This window comes from Meriones unguiculatus, chromosome 1 (genome assembly GCF_030254825.1).
Source record: "Meriones unguiculatus strain TT.TT164.6M chromosome 1, Bangor_MerUng_6.1, whole genome shotgun sequence".
Taxonomy (NCBI): domain Eukaryota; kingdom Metazoa; phylum Chordata; class Mammalia; order Rodentia; family Muridae; genus Meriones; species Meriones unguiculatus.
Genome location: NC_083349.1, coordinates 38621180 through 38638787, shown reverse-complemented (window position 1 = coordinate 38638787; position 17608 = coordinate 38621180).

Here is a 17608-nt window from a genome sequence, read left to right as displayed (position 1 = left end):
AGTATTTTTGATTTGTTATTCTTTTTTGAAATAAGGTCACATTACATAGACCAGCTTTCCTTTGAACTTTCAATTATGTGCCTCCATGCTCAGACTTATAATTGGAATTTAAGTGCTTAGAATTATTGATCTCCTAATGCTGTGGTGATAGCTGCCAGCATTTTACACCCAAGAAGTCCTCTCGTATTACTCTCCACCAGCCCAGAGACCCACATTCAGACATAACTCCATCACGTTTGCTTTATGGCCCCTTCTCAAAGTCCACCTTTGTATCGTACTTCTCAAAACCCCAAGGCTAGTTATTTATTTTTTTACTCAGAATAAAAGAACATTTTCTTTGATAATTTTTATGGCATCTCAAAGCATAAAAAAACTCAACAGGGAAATGTTTGCCTGGTAGTTAAGTACTGTTGAAGACAAAGCCTTCTCGTGTCACTTTCTAGAATCTAGCAGTTGACAAATTGTTCACTTCCGTGTAGCCACAAAACGAACCTACATCACCACCTGCTGCAATAAAGGTCACTTCCTAGCTGTCTAGGGAACCAGCCATTGAGATGAGTTAGTTCCACTTATCAGGAGTACCAACATTTCAACTGTCACCCCCTTCTCACGTTAACATGCTGTGATTATTCCCAGCAGTGGAGCCGGGCCTCCATGGCAACGCTCTTCAGGGAGCTGGGGAAGCTCTTTAATTATTAAAATGAATAATTCTTACAAACACATTTAATTGGGAAATATTACATGTTAAAGGGGCACTAATGGAACAGCTCTGAGAACCGAGTAGTGTGATAGAGTATGCTTTTTGATGTGAATTTTAGCAGTATATCCTCATTCCATCAGGTGATGCATTATTTAGTTTCTTTTTTAAAAAAAATACCTATCATTTTATTTCTAAGTGGAGATGGAATTATTGGACTCACAGAAACAACACTTTGAATTACTCCCATTTGAACCGTTATAAACCCACCGAAACAAAACTAGAGAAGATCCGTGTTGTCTCTGATTGCTCAGAAATCAACCCAAAAGATACTAAGCATCACGTCAGCTTACTAACACAGAAATTTGCTTACTTTTACAGAGAGTAATTACAGTATTCCCTTTTGAGGAACAAAACTGGTGTGTACTGAAAACATTTGAGTAACTGCACACGTGTAAACTTTAAGCATGCATAACCTATTGACACGCTGCCATGTAGGTGTGTTTGTGCGTGTGCGTCGTCATAAGTGAGATTTCCATTTGCAAACAGAACTCAATCCTAGCATTAACTCATCACATATAAACACAGGTTTATATGTTTATATATATAAACACAGGTAATTTATTATCTCTGGTGTCACTCTTACAAATTCTCCATGAACAAATTTTCTAACATTGAAGTAAAGAAAGAAAGAAAGAAAGAAAGAAAGAAAGAAAGAAAGAAAGAAAGAAAGAAAGAAAGAAAGAAAGAAAGAAAAAGAAAAGGCAAGTGATCTCATTTAATCTCTTCATTTTGAGATTGAAAGGCTTTTTTTCTGTGTCGGGGAGGTCAGAAAAGGAGGGGAGATAATTACAGTAGAAAACTGAAGAATGGAAGGCAAATATGTGCACCCTTCAGCAAGAGACCATCTGATTATCAGAAATTTCACGTTCAACTTAGAAGCAAATATCTTGGAAGCAGAATGTTGCTAATGCTATCTCTAAGGAGTCACAAAACTAATTTAAAAAAAAAAAAAGGACTAAAGAAAGATAGTTTGGGACAGGGGCTAGGCAGAAAGCCGTTTCTACATTGAGATTGCCTAAGTGTTGATGGGTGATTGATACACACGCTGACCACAGAAAAGGTGATTCCACACACCCTCCCACAGACTTTCAAGGGGCATTGCCCTCCTTGCCAGCACTAGGAAAAAAAAATCTCAGGAGAAAACTAAGAGAGCCAGAGGCTCATTAGTTTAACCTTGAACTTTCCTGGCCCCCCAGCCCCTCCATATTAGCCTAGTCCGTTTCCTGGAATTCTATTTCTTAGTGTCCCATACCAGTTTGCCCCTATTGAATTCATGATTTGTGATATGAAGGAATGTCCCAGGATACTCTCCAAGTGATCCAAATATCAAATCAAGCTGCTGCTGTCTCCAAATTCCCTAGCTAGCCTTCCAGAGTCCTCAGCTTCCTAAATCATCCTCTTGTTTCACTGGCTCTGCCAGGCTGCCTGGTCCCCTAATGCTGGAAGAAAATCAAAGAGCTGCTTGACTGGAAAGGAGTAATTACTATCAGTGACATTTCCATTCAGAAGTTTCCTACTGAGCTCTCATCTTAATACCAAATACTCATATTAATGTCCCTGCTCAACTCAACTCCAGACACTAATATTTTTTTAATTCTAATTCTAATGGTTTGTAATGAAGGACTGTCCACTGTCAGACTGTAAAATTAGTGATTCAAGGGCCCTCACCTGATATGTATTCCTACCCACCTGCAATTCTGTGTGTCCGACATTCTCCATTAGCATCATGACACCGTTCTTTGTTCTGTTTTCGCCATGTGACCACAGTGTGAGCTGTGTGTACTGTTCGATAGCACATGCCACACAGATTATCCAGGAGACAGACACCTGCTTTCCAAACTTGCTTTAACAGCCAAGCTTCTCAAATGAGATTTTTAAATAAGTATAAAGAACATTATTTATTAGTACAAACTTATTAGAGTAACTTTATTTTGTAAGTTCACTTAGGTAAGAATTTTATTAACACTTTTTTCACAAGAAGAAACATTGTAGAAATCGGGGATTTAAGTAGAATTATTTAGTAACGTCAATGTTTGATTTGCTTTTATATTTGTATAGATAAACTTATTCTCATTGCTTATCCAGGGTTCTTCGATTAGAAAGAAATGGCAGACACATGGATGTCGGTAGCCTGTTCTGCCACCCTGGGTCCATAGTGATGTTCAGGCCTGTGCTGCCACCGAGGGCCATATCTGAGTCCTACTGCAGCTGAGTCTGTGTTGATGTCCATAGTCTGTGCTACCACCAAAGGCCACACAGATGCCTGTGGCATGTTCCCCAGCCTGAAGCCATTTTTATGTTCTCAGGCTGCACTGCCCCTGGAGCCATACTGATCTGGTCTTGGTCATACTGCAGCCAGGTCTGGATTGATGTCTATGCCTGTGCTACCACACAGATGTCTGTGGTCTGTGCCCCGGACTGAAGCCATGCTGATGTCCACGGGCAATGCTGCTGCAGGGGGCATATTGATGTGAGTAGCCAGCACTGCCACCTGGATTGATGGTAACGTCCAAGCTTGTGCTGCCACTGAGGTTTCCTGTGTGGTTCCATGGCCTCACTGGGGTTGGGTCTATGTTGATGTCCATGTCCTGTGCTACCACTGAGGGCCATGTGGATATCCCTGGTCTGTGCTGCAGCCAGGAGCTGTGTGGATGAACATGGGCTATCCTGCTGCCAGGGGCCATGCTAATCTGAGTGCCCTGCGCTGCCACCCAAGTCTGTCATGTCTGGGTCATGTCCGGGTCCTTGTTGCCACAGAGGGCCATGTCTGGGTCCATATTACTCCAGGTCTGTGTTGATGTACGTAAGGCCACCAAACGCCGGGCAGGTCCATGGCCTTACTGCGACTGGCAGCCCAGTTTGTGGTCAGTGCTGATTCCGGAAACCACGTGGAAGCCAATAATCCATGTTCCTATGGTCCCTAAAGAGCAAATAAGCTACTTTTGCAGCGATCTTGATAAGGGCAGATGTTGACAAACAAACGCCAAGTATATTATCCCAAGGTCTCCTGAAAATCAACTACCTTATGTTCTAAGTATTTATTAAGGTCACCACAAAAGGTGTCAAAAATCTACCATATAATATGTCTTAATTACTTTTCAATTGCCTTGATAAAACACCAAGACCAAGGCAACATTTGAAAGGAAACATTTCATTTGGGCTATGGTGTCAGAGGGTTAGCCTTGATGATGGCAGTGCAAAGGTATGGTGGCAGGAACAGCGGAGAGGAATCTTGAGCCACAAAGAAGTAGAGAGAGATACCCTGAGGATGATGTAGGCCTTCTGAAACCTCAACGCTACCTGCAGTAACGCACCTCCAATAAGGCCACACCTCCCACTTCTTTCCAGACAGCTCAGCCAACTGGGGAATCAATTACTCAAACACATGAACCTATAGGGGTCATGCTCATCTGAACCACTCAAAAAGATCCAAATTCATTTTTGAGCACCCGTATAATATCTCAAAGCCACGTCTAATTTTGGTTCCAGGACATCCATAAACTTGTCTAGCTTCCACAAGTACCAAACACATATACAGGATGTATACCTAGATGAAGGCAAAATTCTCATAAATAAATATTTGAAACAGCATGGCTGTAAAACACTACTGTCTAAATGTTTTTATCTCCTCAGAGGAAGGGGTGAGATGAGAGTGGTACCCAACCGTCACAAATACATGGCTTGGTCTGAGTCCGGCATGTTTCTAGCTCTGTTCTAAGTAGACCTAGGTTAACACCTGTAAGCTTCTAGCCTCCATAAAATCTGATAAGCCCAGACCTTGAAGATTTCAGCTTCCTGACTCTATCTGCTAACCTAGACCTAGAATGTTTTCTGCCTCTTCTGAATAAACTCATCCTTTCTAGCTCTTTCTAAACTCTGGCTGGTTAGTTCAATTCAGCTATTCTGGCTCAAACTCCTCTCCAAACTGACTGATTCAATCCAGCTTCTGACTGAATTGCTCTGCTTGGAAAAACTGCCTCTGAATTCCATGACCTGAACTTCATTGACTGCACTGACCACGAGAACTGAATGGAACTACACAAACTCAACGGAATTCAACTGCGCTCCACTGAACTGCACCGACCTCAACTCATGCTCTTTCCCTGAAGCGCTCTTAAGTAGCCTGTTTGTTCTCTGACTGATCCTGTTAAATCTTCCTCTAATTCATCAGTGTGTCGGCTCCTCAATTAGGTATCATTATTTGGATCAAAGGTGTGCACTAAGGGTGTGTCTGTATTCCAGTGATCCCTTCCCAGAGTAGGAAGGTTGCTGGATTAATACTATACTAATGCTCTTAGAACAGTTTGAAAACATGATTGATGCCCACTCAGTTGATGGAAAGAAGTAGCTAATGAAATGGGGAAAGAGTTAGAGAAGGTTGTGGCTGTAGCTATAAGTGCTCAGCAATCTGAGCATCTCTTTGCCTCCCTACTCTGGAGAGAATGGTTCTGTCTCTGGCAGGAAGTAGCTCAAGTGCCAGGCCCTTTGAGAGAGATTCTATGCAACTGAAGGCAAAGATCAGCATTTCAGGCTGAACTGTGTCTCCCCAAATCTTTAAGTAGAAGCCTTGGTTCCCTAAGTGGCTGCACTTGGAGACAAGACCTTCAAAGACATAATGAAGGTTAAACCAAATTATAAGGGCAGGCACCTAATCCCATAGATCTGGTGCCCTCATAAAGGAGGAGAGATAACAGAAAGCCTTCCCTCACCCCTCCACATGTGTTCACAACAAAAAGGGATTGGGAAGGCAGATCGAGGGGTACTGACCACACCTGAAAACTCAACCCTTATAGGCCTCCTGTACTGGACTTTCCACACTTCCAACACACAAAACTATGAGAAAAAAAAATTATTTAAGCTACTCAGAATTTAGTCGCTTGACGTAATAATTCAAGCATTCCCACACAATCATGAAACAGACATGGCAGAAAATACATTTAAATGACCTCAGCAATGGAAGTGTCCATTTTATCATTATGAATCACTGTTAATAATTTTTCTGCCTAAACAGAAGTAAATGATTTTTGGCATTCCGGCCTCAAACATGAGTATGCATGGATTTGAAGTGGTCTCAGCTCTATCCAACGGCTTTTGCTCCTCGGTGCCCATAGTGCAGAGCTTTTCATACGATCCCCTTAAATTACTAATGTGTCAAGTTGGGAAGACATTTTGATTATTTTTAGATTAATCTATTTAGTGTCTTTTTAAAAATAAAATTTATTTTTGTTAATTATTTATACAGTGTTCTGCCTGCATGTGTGCCTGGAGGCCAGAAATGGGCACCAGATCTCATCATAGATGATTATGAGCCACCATGTGGTCGCCTGGGGATTAGAACTCAGGACCTTTGGAAGAACAGCCAGTGTTCTTAACCTCTGAGCCATCTCTCCAGCCCCAAGTTCCTCTTTCTTTATTCAGCTTTTCCTGGTGTTTTATACCAAAGACAGGAACAGCGTGGCACCAGCGTCACCACCCTCTTGCCAGTGCCCCTGACAACCATGGGTCTCCTCTCACACAGTTGCCCAGTAGCCACTACCAATGTAAGTCACAGGAAAAGAAAACTATTTCCCACTGCTCCTTTCATGTCATTTATTAAATTTGACTTTAGAGGTTAAATCTTATACATATTTGCATGGTCTGTATGGCGTTTACCAACTGTAGAGTCGCATTTCTGCTCTGGAAACACTTTCCATCCCTTCCAACTGTGTGGTGCAGACACTACACAAAGACACTGTGAAGGTTTGTCCCTCATTCATGTTTTCATTATCTCCACCACTTTCAACCATTTTTCAAAGCAATTTTAACGTGGAGATCTTGGCTTACAATAATGGCAATGACTCACTCATAAAAACAACTAACTTTTCAAAATATTCTAAATGCCTCTGATAATTACCAAATTTTTTTAAAAAAAAAACTGTATTATTGTTAAATGCTGTTCAAAACAAGAATATAAAGCATCTAGTTTGGCATGACAGGGCCAACATTAATGCTCGTGGTTTGTTGTTTTTGCTTTTTTTTTTTTCAACAAAATATCATGGAAAGCAGGAAAAGCTGAAAACATAATCTATTTCCAAAACTGAACTCTGTAAAACACTAGTTCAGATTGGAAGGGAGTTTTGTTATCAGCATAATTAATACAACAGATTAGAAATTATGTTGGAAGACAAGGACACTCTTAGAGGAAAGCCAGGACAAACACTCTGACCTGCCTTCTAGCTGTGGCACTGAGGGGGACAGTGTCATCAAGAGTATGGCCTAGGCAGTCCACACTTCCTCCAGGTAGAATGAAGCATGAAACAGACACTATGAGATCCTTTCCTGTTTGGGTTTATTTTTTCTTCTCCCACTTGTCAGGATGATGACATTTCTCTGGACCCTTCTGTAGCTCACTTTTCAGAGCTCTGTCCTGCCTCTGAGTTGACCAGTGTGACTCAATCTCCCTTTTTTCTCTTGATTTTGTGCAGGTTCCTTATTTCTGATGGTTCATCTTCACTGTCAACTTGACCATATTTATAATCAGCAGGTGACCATGGAGGTATTTTCTGTGAGGGTATTTCCAGAAAGGTTTTACCAAGAAGGGAAGACCCACTCCAAATGTGGACAACACTATCCCTGGAGCTGAGGTTTCAGACTGAATAGAACTGAGAAAGTAAGCAGAGTGCTAGCATTCATCTCTGCTTCCTGACACAGAAGACAATGGGCTTCTTTCTCTCCATGTACAGACTGCAGGTAGGCACTCTGGCCCAATGTCATGGGGAAGAAAGATCACACAAGATTAACAGAGCATAGTTGTTTCTTCGTTCCTTCCTTGCAGACTTCTAGAAGCTGAGCCAGAGGACTACATTGGGAGAGGTATTTCTGAGACTCAAAAACTGAGTTTTCAATACAAAGTAAAAAGAGTGAGATTTGTGCAATAAAAACAGACAGCTTCAAAGACATTGCCAATCCTGTGGCTCAAGTAGAAGGGCAAAGTGAGAGTTAGAAAATCGGATGTGCCAAATGTCCCCAGCTGTGTCTGACTCCCCTCGATGAGTCTGGAGAAGTACAGTCCCAGAAAAACTGGGGCTTTAGAAGCAGAGGAGGCCAGGTGTATTGTCAAACACTTTCCAACCCAGCACTCAGGAAGTAGAAGGATCTCTGCGAGTTCCACACCAACCTGGTCTACATAGGGAGTTCCAGGATAGCCTGGACTACATAGAAAGACCCTGTCTCAAAACTAAAAATGCAGAGTTGTGACTGTACCCCAATATGTGTACCCACAAGCACACAGTGCTATGAGGAAGAAACAAACATCCTTCCTTTGATGCAGAAGCCCTGAGGAAAGTTCCAGATAGGCTGACTCTTTACACACAGTAACTGTTAGCAACCAGGTACCTTCACGGCCTGCCCCAGGGACCCAGGGACAGCAGGTTACAGGACATGTCATCACCAGCTACCAAGACGTCACACATTCCCACTGTCACCATGAGTCTCATGCCCTCCCCACTATGAGTCATGTACTACATCGCCTTACAAAAGACCAGTCCCCCTTCTTTGATTTTTTTCCCTCCACTCTGTCCCAGAGTGTATACACTGTATATACTTTGTATACCTCCTCCCCCAAAAACCTCCCCTGTAAGATCTGTCACATGGTATGATTTGGTTGAGTCCATCACTTACATCATCAGAGTTCCCAAGCACAGGAGACTGAGATAAGCAGACCATCTCAATGGGCACAGATGGTGTCTGAGGTAGGGTTTCTATTGCTGTAAAGACACACCATAACCAGGGCAACTCTTATAAAGAAAAGCATTTAATTGGGGCTGGTTTACAGTTCATAGGTTTAGTCTATTGTCATCATGGCAGGAAGAATGGCAGCACACAGGTAGGCATGGCACTATAGAGGTAGCAAAGAGTTCTAGATCCCAATTGACAGACAGCAGGAAGATAATGCCACGCTGGGCCTAGCCTGAGCATCTGAGACTTCAAAGCCTGCCCCCAGTGACACACTTCCTCCAACAAGGCCACACCTACTCTAACAAGGCCACATCATCTAAGAGTGCCACTAACTATGAGCCTATGGGGACCATTTTCTTTCAAACCACCACAGCTGGGAAGCTTCAAGGTCCACACAGGATTTGTTAGATCTTCTTCCTTTCAAGGGCGTAGATACCCAAGGCAGGGAACAAACACTTCCCTGTGGCACCAACATACTGTTGAGGGTTCCAGCTCTGGTAAAGGAAAAAGGAAAGAAACTCCCTTGGGAGTGAGGATGAGGGTGATAAAAGTCTTAGGCTGCCCACTTACAGCTGAAGTAACCGAGATCAGTTAAAAACGGGCCAAGATAAAGCCTCCTGCCATCATACTCTTATAATGAGGACTAATGAGGATTGCATTTATCACTTTCACACCAAGCTGATGAGTCACTCTTTCTCATTAGTTTATAAGTAGGCTTATAACTGTAGTCTTCCTACAGTTGCTTGACTTATTTCCTGCTATACTAACCATGGAATATATTAAAACAATGCTTCCTGGCATTCATTACTAGCACATGGCTTTACATAACTCCCCCCCACACACACACACACACCTCACCTGGTAGTACATGCCTGAAATCCCAGCACTCTGGAGGATGAGACAGAAATTCCAAATTCAAGGTAGCCTAGGCCACACATAGACAGACCCTCCCTGTTCCCTTCCTCCCCACCAAAAAAATAAATAAAAAATAAAAATCTAAATAGACCTGTAACTCCAAACATGCAATACGCATCTGTTCTTCCTAAACTCTACCACAAAACAAAACAAAAAACCAAAAACAAAACAACGAAAAATTCCAAGGAAAGCTTGTGCCCAGGTGAAATCAAACTACTTCTAGCCCAGCAGGCACTAGTGTTTGTAACCAGAAAATTATTCTAACCAGCCCAGACACTCCTGCAACCAATAACCTGCCCAACTGAACAGTGACCCTGGGTTAGAGAATGAAAAACAGGGCTGGAGAGATGGCTCAGCTGTTAAAGGCTAGGCTCACAACCATAAATAAAAGAGAATGAAAAACAGAATCACCTATTCTTCTTAAGAAAGAAAGTGGAAAGCTGTTTGTTTTTCTGCTTAGCCCAGCACTGCAAGCAAGGAAGAATGGAAGCAGAGGCAGCAAGGTGGCTGTGAGTTCACAGCCAGCCTGGGCTACAGTATTAAGAGAGAGAAGAGAAAGAGAGGAAGGAGAGAGTTGTGGGAAGAGAATGGGAGAGAGTTTTCAGTTCTTTTACCTGTGCTCTTTACTCTATGAAACAGCACAGAAGCAAAAAGGTTACCAAAGTTTGTTTTTACTTAATTCAGCTAATCTAATTAGTTACCTGTATTTTTAAGCTAATGTCCTCTTCTGGTTAGATTCCAGGATAAATCATCCTCCAGAGATGTGGATGCTTGGACACAGAACCTCTCTACAGACGGATTTGTCCTCAGTCTATCCCTTAATTTTTCTCCATAGAGCTTCTAAGCTCCCACATTAAGTCAGCAGAGGGAAATGTGCTAAGGCTATATATACCAAGCCTTAAAACTGCTTTTAGTGTTTCCTGGAGATTTGTTTCACATGTAGGATAGCCCCAGGTGGTCAGTCCTTAAAAAAAAAAAAAAAAAAAAAAAAACAACAACAACAAAAAAAAAAAAACGCTAGAAAACACCTAAGCCTCAGAGTCCTCATACAATTTCTGTTTTGTAGAACTGTGTGAGGGATTGGACTGGGAGGACACTTAGCACAATTCTAGTCACAGTAAATGTGTGGGCCTTAGTTTTAAGAGCCTATGGTCACAGTGAGGTCAAATTGCCAATAAGAATGTAAATTTCCATGACACATACCACACCCATTTAGAAGTATCAAAAGAAGGGAAGAAAGGATAGCGGAAAGGAGAAAGGGGAAAGAAACAAGGAGGATGGAAGGAAGGAAAGAGGGTGAAAGGAAAGAAGGAGGGAGGGAAGGAGGAAGAAAGCAAGAAAAGAAGGGAGAAAAGAGAAAAAGATGGAGGGAGACACTTTCATGAATAAGAGCTTTGCTCTCTGCACTCAGAATTCTGGTCATGGGTCCTTGGATGTGATACTCAACTAACCAGCAGGACGCTCTGTTCATGATGTGGGAAGCGCCAGAACTTGCAGCTAGGTTGAGAAAGCTGTGGTCCTGTCCATTACCGCTGAGTACATTGTTCTATGATCCCTTTCAGTTACCACATAGGTAGATGAGTGTATGTGTGTGTGTGTCCCAGCAGTTGATACCCAGCATCTTCCTCTCCTGCTCTCCACTTGATTTCTTGAGGCAATCTGTCACTGAATCTGGATCTCACTGATTGGCTAGACTGCCTGTCCAAGTAAAGCCCCGGGATCCTCTTCTCTCTGCTACCCTTACCAGTATTACTGGCCCACAGCACAGTGTTCAGCTTTTTATGTGGGTGTTAGAGACCTGAACTCAAATCCTCATAATTCCACAGCAAGTACTTTATCCACTAAGCCATCCTCTCAGCCCCACCCCCTTATCATGCATTGACAGACTTTGATAGGCATTTTGTTGTTGTTAAATCCCTATAACTCTACAGTTCCCAGACCTGGGCGGCCCTCTGTCTACACCATTTGGTCCAGGTTAAGGTATTATATATTATCCTGTTCTCCCTGAATCTCTCATGTGGTCTGGATAAGTGTCCCCCAACGGCCTATGTAATAAAGACATGGTACTGTATTAGCCCAGGTTTTCTAGGGGGACAGAAATGATAAACTCAGTCTCTCTCTCTCTCTCTCTCTCTCTCTCTCTCTCTCTCTCTCTCTCTCTGGCTTATAATCTGTGGTCCAGCTAGTCCAACAATGGCTGTCTACCAACAGAAGGTCCAGGAATTTAATAATTGTTCAGTTTCGGCTGGTCTTCAGTATACCCCAAAACACCCAAGAAGTAAGACCTAAATGCCAGTAAAGGAATGGACTTGCCAGTCAGAGAGATGGCAAATAGGCAAAGAGTAAAACACTTCCTTCATGCCCGTGTATAGGCAACCAGCAATAGGTGTCGCCCAGATTTAAGGTGGATCTTCCCACCTCAAAAGACGAAGGTGAATGGTGGTTCTTCCCAATTCAAAGGTCTTAATTAAGAAAAATCTTTCACAGGTGGACCCAGACAATTGGGTTTTTAGTTAATTCCAGATGTAGTTGACAACCAAGGATAGTCATCCCAGTTTGTAGCCCAGTTGAAATGTGGTTGGTTGAAACTTTTAAGAGATAGGGTCCTTTGGGAAGAGGTTGGGTCGCTGGGGCATGCTCTTGAAGAGGATATTTGGAATCTGGTCTCTTCTTCTGTTTGGTTTTTGTTTTTTTAAGAGATATTTATTTATTGTTTTATGTACAAATGTGTACCTACATGACTTTGTACACTGCATGCATGGCATGGAAGGTCCCTTGGAGGCCAGAAGAGGGTATTAGATCTCCTGGAATCAGAGTTATAGGCAGTTATGATTCCTATGTGGGCCCCGGGAACCAAATGCAGGTGCTCTGCAAGAACAGTGGGTGTTTTTAACCTTCTCCCCCTTTCACAGCTACATGCTCACCATGAGGTGATCTGCCTCCACCACTCACTCATGTTCCGCTGTGACATTTCTGCCTCACCGCAGATCCAAAGACGAGATGACCCCTGAACCATGAACAAAAACATGGAAAACTCTGAGCCAAATTAACTGCCTGCCTCAGGTGTTTTATCACGATGATAGAAAGCTGGCTAATCTCTTAGTGCACACAGCAGGGAGCAGTCCTTCAAATAGCTAGCCTGGTTATTGTATTCCTACTAATGCCCAATGAGAAACTCAAAGAAAACTTGGTTAAAAAAACTGATCAAAATTTATGGTAAATCAATGGCCCTGAGCCATATGGTGATAGAATAAAACCCTCCAGCTAAACATTTTGATCCCAGTCTGTTTCAGCCCTTGCCCATGCCAGCCTCCTTCCTGGCAGCCCAGATGGTACACCTCTGACGTCCCCACTTCCCTACACATCCGTGAGACAAAGCACCACAGAGCTGAAACTCTGGAGAAATGCAGACTCCAAATGCTGAGGAGTAGAGCATATGGCTTTCCAGAAGCGGGGCAGCAAAGTGACAGGTGTCTCTACAAACGTCCCCGGCTCCGGTGTGTTCCAGCTGCTCAGGAACAGTATGTCTGTGTTGGCTTTCACCCTCTTCACTTCACAAATTAGCTTTTCAGCTGGGCTTAAGTGTGGAAAACAGACAGCTTCCGAAGAGAAAGAGCCTTGCCAGGCAGAACTGGAGAGCATGTTCAGACGCTGGGCTGAGAAGTCATAGTATTTGGCCACCTTTGTTGATTGATGGAACAGCTGTGACTATGTTCACACACAGAAGTATCTGTCCATTCGTGGAGTGATAGCACCGAGCTTTGTCCGTTCAGCTGCGGGTGGGAAACGTGGCCTTCTTGCTCCAAGTAGTTCGTCATAGTACTGGAAAGTACAGAGCACTGTCTAGGCGGCCAGAGAAGGCACCGATTAGACGCATAGGACTGGAGAGCTGACCAGTTCCGTGTAACTCAAAGAGCAACAAAGATTCATATTTGTCAAATTACAAAAAGGGAGAGAACAACCCTCTCCAAAGCCCAAGGAGTATCCCAGAAGAGGGGTGTCAGAAGAATGTAAAAGCGGGAAGACGAGAAGAAATTCAGCAAGAAAAACATCTTGCGAACATGGTGTAACCATTCCCCCTATATGCTCACTGAAGCTGTGGTTATCTGCACAGGACTTGGTCCCGATTTGTCCCTGACAACATTTCATCATGGGTAGGGAAGGATCCTCTGAGGCCCACCCCTCCCTGAGCGTCTATTGACAGCGAATGGTTGCTGAGGGAGAGGATGTCATTTTCTTCAGCTGCTTGTGTTCCAACAAATAGCCTCCCCCCAAGCCGCTCTCATACAAACAACCCTAATGAAGCTCAGAGGGACACACACACACACACACACATCATAAAAGTAGAAGAGGAAATTGTTGAAATAAGGAGCTTCTGGGGGAGGAGAATGAATAGGATTTGCTATGAACATATATGAAACTGACAAATAATAAAAACACACTTCAAGGAAATTTTTAAAGTGAAAACAAACAAACAAACAAACAAAAAATATGATCTCCCGGTGTCAATATCCACACACTCACAGTTACACCTGAGTTCTTACTCTCTCCTTTTCTCTCACAGTACATTTACATAATGTCATACCTGCTCTTGAATGTTGATTTCTCTCTGGCATCGTTTTTTTGTTTTTTTGTTTTTGTTTTTTTTTTTTTTCCATTTTACAGGCTCTCTCTCTAGAAGATGGATTTATTTCCACATCTTGAGTTACCTTAAACGTCATGTAAGATCCTTCGGAGATTTGAACTGCCGCTCTTCCTCCTTTTCAAGGTTCGGGGCCAATGAAGTGGGCATGCAAGGATCACTTGCCGAACAAAGCACATTGTTAATTGATGGCACCAACAGAAAAGAGCTATGGTAACAGCTGCACTGAGACACACCAGTGTATGCTTGAGGTCGTGGTGGGACCACCAGCTTCTTATCAAGGGGCCCCGACTATAGCTAACCGTCAAGGAAAGCCAGCACGGAAATAAGCAACCCAGATCCACTTACCCTGGACCAGAACCAGAGGGCTGTTTTGTCAGTCTAGAAGCAGAGGAACAGAGTCAGCCAACAGAAAGAGTAGATTAAGCTTCAAAGCTGTGTATCTGTCAGGTCAGTTGACCCATAAGGAAAGAGAGAAAGAAAGAACCATGGCCTGGCAACCTGCAAGCAGCATGGGTCTGGAAGAAGAAATGTGACATCATCGACACAGGGTTGCCACGTGTAGCAGAATGTCACGTGTTAATTTCAAGTTCCACACTATCGGTTAATACTTGTCTTCCAGGAAGAAGTGATAGAGAAATGATGAAAAGAAGTTAAACAGCATCTCTGGCACCACCAGCACTCAGTTAGTTCATTTACTCATGGGCTAAAGCCAAAGCGAAAAGAAACATAGTTGCGCAAATGTGTCTCGTCACCCCGTAGGCACTGCAGGTGCTTGCTGATTGGATGAATCCTACCTTCTGGATCTGGATCTTGGTCCTGCGCACTACATATCTCTCTCCTCTTGTCTCATAAAAAAAAAAAAAAAAGTGGAGAATCATTCCCTGTATGATTACTCAGGCCATAATACTCTTCCAGTTCCACAAAACTATTCCTCAATTAAATATGGTCTATCCCCCAAAACGACTAATTTATCACCCATAAAACAGAACAGGTCCTTCTTTCATCCACCCACCACCATTTGAAAAGATAAAATGGTTCCTCTTTCACCATCCCCTCATTTCTAAAGATAAAAGGTGTGAGGAGTGCTTGTTGAAAAGAATTCTTCTATCCTTTGCTATCTACAATGCCCTTGGACCCCTTCTTTGAACCCTCTATGTGAGGGAAAATTGGCATGGGAATTTTCTTTTTCATGAATACTGAAATATCGCTTTGATATCATCAACTTAAGTGTTTTAAACTTCCCACTTTCCCCAAAATAAACAACAAAACCTTCCATGCATTTTCATAAGAAAGTTAAAATTCATCAGAAAATGAGATTAAATTACTTCTACAATATTTCATAATATTATACAAGTTTAAGCAATCTCCGTTTGCCTTATTATCTGAAATATTTGTATTGGCCTTACAGTATTGGAAATCATTAACTAAACAATTTTTAGGGCATAATTTGTTCTATGAGATGAAATCTTCAAAGGAATATTATTTTCTTTTCCATACAATTTTAAAACATCTCATTTCTTCAAACATGAAACCTAGCTTGACCATAAAAATATACCAATGAATAAAATATACAAAGATGGTAGAAATAAAACGCTGTCCCTAGTAAGCAGCTATCATTACAGACATCATAAATGAATTCTTTTTTTTTTTTTTTTCATATTATTAGAAAAGAACCAAGAAGGACCTGGTAATCTCCATTCTTTGGCTCATGATGATGTCGCTCTGGATCTTCCCCAGGAAATCTGCATAACCAATACATTCCATCTACATGCATTATGGAAATGCTTCAAGAATGACTAATGATATTCTTGGCCATATTCCCCATGTTGTTTTATTATTATTATTATCAGTTGACATGAAGCAACTAAAGTAATTTTCTAGGAAAAGTATTTGTAATTGATTTTAATGTATTAATTTATTCAAGTAGATATTGCAACAGACTATGAAATATGTGGAAACTCTATGGAGTTAGAGACCTGATCAAAAGCCATGTGTCAACCATGTCGCTGCCAGGTGGCCATGAACAAATTGTGATGTCTGTCCTATCATTTTGTTACTTATAAAACAGAGATCATCCTGAGTGAGCTGTCCCAGAAGCAGAAAGACACACACGGTATATACTCACTCATATAGACATATAACATAGGATAAACCTACTAAAATCTGTACATCTAAAGAAACTAATCAAGAGAGAGGACCCTGACTAAAACGTTCAATCCCCATCCCAAAAGGCAAAGGGGATGGACATCAGAAGAAGAAGAAAACAGGAAACAACCTAGGAACCTGCCACAGAGGGCCTCTGAAAGGCTCTGCCCTGCAGACTATCAAAGCAGACGCTGAGACTTATGGCCAACTGTTGGGCACAGTGCATGGAATCTTATGTAAGAAGTGGGAAATAGTAAGATCTGGAAAAGACAGGAACTCCACAAGGAGAGCAACAGAACCAGAAAACGTGAACACAGGGAACATCCCAGAGACTCATACTCCAAACAAGTAGCAGACATGGAGATAACCTAGAACCCTTGCACAGATGTAGCCCATGGCAGTTTAGTGTCCAAGTGGGTTACATAGTAATGGAAAGAGGGACTGCCTCTGACATAATCTGATTGGCCTGCTCTTTGATCACCTCCCCCTGAGGGGGGAGCAGCCTTACCAGGCCACAGAAGAGGACAATGCAGCCACTCCTGATGTGATCTGATAGGCTAAGATCAGAAGGAAGGAGAGGAGGACCTCCCCTATCAGTGGACTTGGGGAGGGGCATGCGTGAAGAAGGGGGAGGGAGAGTGGGACTGGGAGGGGAGGAGGGAGGGGCTTATGGGGGGATACAAAGTGAATAAAGTGTCATTAATTAAATAAAATTAACTTAAAAAAATGGATATAATGTCACAAAACCAACCACATCTGATTGTTGTAAAATTTCAATGAAATCATATATGTATGAAAATACATACAGTTCCTAGCACATGTAGATGTTTAATAAATCTTATTTTTTAGACAAAATATGGGGAAATAATTTTATAACTTCAAAAAAGACATTTTTCCATGCATGATGCAAAAGCAAAAAGAATAAAAGTACTAATGAACTTAAATATATAAAAAATAAAAATTTTTAAAGATTTGTTATATTTTAATTATGTGTGTGTGTGTGTGTGTGTGTGTGTGTGTGTGTGTGTGTGTGCAGGTGCCCTTGGATGCCAGAAGATGGTGCCAGATCCATTATAGCTAGAGTTATAAACGGTTCTGAGAACGGAACTCAGGTTCTCTGCAGAAACAGTATGCATTTTTAACCACTGAGCCATTTCTCCCACTCCAAACGTAAAGTTTTTTAAATAACAAAAATATAATCAGGGTAAAGTACAAACTGCACCTGGAAGAAAAGGTTTGTAACTGTAGTCACTAAAAATAAAAAGAGAAATAATTGCAATGCAGAGAGGAAGAAAGTAACGAAAGGAGAGGAATCAACAATTAAAAAAAAAAAATAGGGCCAGTAAATACATGAACAGATGTTCAGTTCCACTGGTAATCAAAGAAATGCAAATAAACAACAGACTGGCAATGATTAAAGAGATGAG